This window comes from Terrapene carolina, unplaced genomic scaffold, assembly GCF_002925995.2.
Source record: "Terrapene carolina triunguis isolate 2854851 unplaced genomic scaffold, T_m_triunguis-2.0 Scaffold31141, whole genome shotgun sequence".
NCBI classification, from domain to species: domain Eukaryota; kingdom Metazoa; phylum Chordata; order Testudines; family Emydidae; genus Terrapene; species Terrapene triunguis.
This window is the reverse complement of record NW_020695492.1, coordinates 5,553-7,284: the sequence shown is the minus strand read 5'-3', so window position 1 is coordinate 7,284 and position 1,732 is coordinate 5,553.

The window sequence follows — 1,732 nt, the reverse complement described above, 5'->3', positions numbered from 1 at the left end:
CACTCCCCACATCCCTCCTCACCCTCCCACCCCCGCGAGAGAGGGGAAGTGAAGAGGGGCATGGCAAGGACCTCTGGAGGGGGTGGGGCGGTGGAGTGGAAGAGAGAAAGAAGATTCACCAGGCAGCAGCAGCAGGCGTTGGGAGCCTCAGGGAAGGGGCAGGGAGGAGAAGAGGTGGGGCCACCACAGCCCAGGTGTCTGGCAGCAGTGGCTGTGCCCCAGAAGGCTTAGCCTTGCCACCCTATTATACCCACTGCCCATGCAGTGGGGCTACAGGAGTTATTGAGAACAGGCTATAACTCATTGAGTGGCATGTGCACTCACATTTAAGAAGAAGGACATTGAAGGCCAGTATAGCATACTAGCAACATTTCTGTTCAAAAGATAGAACATTCACACATCTTACCCCTTGTCCACAAATCTATGCACTGCATTCCTGAGAGCAGGAGGAGGAAATCTTGGCTGAGGATGTGGAGGGAGAGGAGGACCCAGAGGCAGAGGAAGATTCGGAGCTCAGAGATACATACAGCCATGAGCTCTTCTCTGCCCCGGAGGAGGCTAGCCAGTCACAGCTGTCGGAGCTCGGTGAAGTGCAAACAGGACAGGAGGCCCCTGGTAAGTGGCTTTGATTTGGGGAATAGCTGAAGCAAGATGTTGGGGGCAGGAGGGTTGCAGAAAGCAGGCTTGTGTCTGTATGATGCACGTACCACCATATGTCTAGACTGAGCGGAGGAACAGGGTGTTGATTGACTCCCTCACTTCACGGGAATTTGCCTCAGAGATCTCCACAAAACTCTCCTGGAGATACTGGGCAATCCGCTGCCACAGGTTCTTTGGCAGAGCTGCTTTGTTTCTTGCCCCATTAAGGGTAACTTTCCCGCACCACTCTGCTGTCACGGGGGGAAAGGGGGCATGGCTGCCCACAGACGAGCCACATAAGGGCCAGGGCGGAAGCCGCAGTCTTGGAGACGACCCTCCCTTGATTCCCTGCTCCCCCATCTTCTATAATGAACACAGCCCGTGGAAAATGTGGGCACAGAAATGATTATAAGGCCCCCCCTACAGTGCTGGCTCTCCCCAAGAGCCATGTGCCCAGTGGACAGTACGGTCCTGGAACACTGATTTTCCCTGCCCCTGAGGCTACTCACCAGTTTGGGGGTCTTGTGGCTCACGTGAGCTTGCCTGGGGTCAGCCAGTTACTGACAGGTATGTGAATAGTGGCTGTGTTTTAAATCACTGAATCAGTGGTCCATGCAGCGGCGTATTATCACCTAGGCAAACAAGGCCTAGGCCTAGGGTGGCAAATTTGCAGGGGCGGCAAATTTGCTCACGCCCCCTCCCCAACTCCACCCCTTCCCCAAATCCCCAGCCCGCCCCCTCCCCCAGGCGCGCCATGCTTCCCTCCTTCCACCTCCCTCCCAGGCTTGCCGCGTGAAAGCGCTGGGAGGGAGGAGAAGCGAGTAGTGTCGCGCTCGGGGGATAGCGAAGGTGAGCTGGGGCCAGTGGGCCCAGGGAGTAACTCTTGGGGGGACAGGGAACCGCTCCCTGCCCCAGCTCACCTCCACTCCACCTCCGCCATCCCCCGAGCATGCCACAACTCCCCTTCTCCCCCCTCCCTCCCAGGCTTTCCGCGCGGGAGCGGAGGTGAACTGGCAGCGGGGGGGAGGCGACAATTTTTTGAGGGCCTAGGGGCAGCAAATTTGTTAATCTGCCACTGGGTCCGTGTGTTACA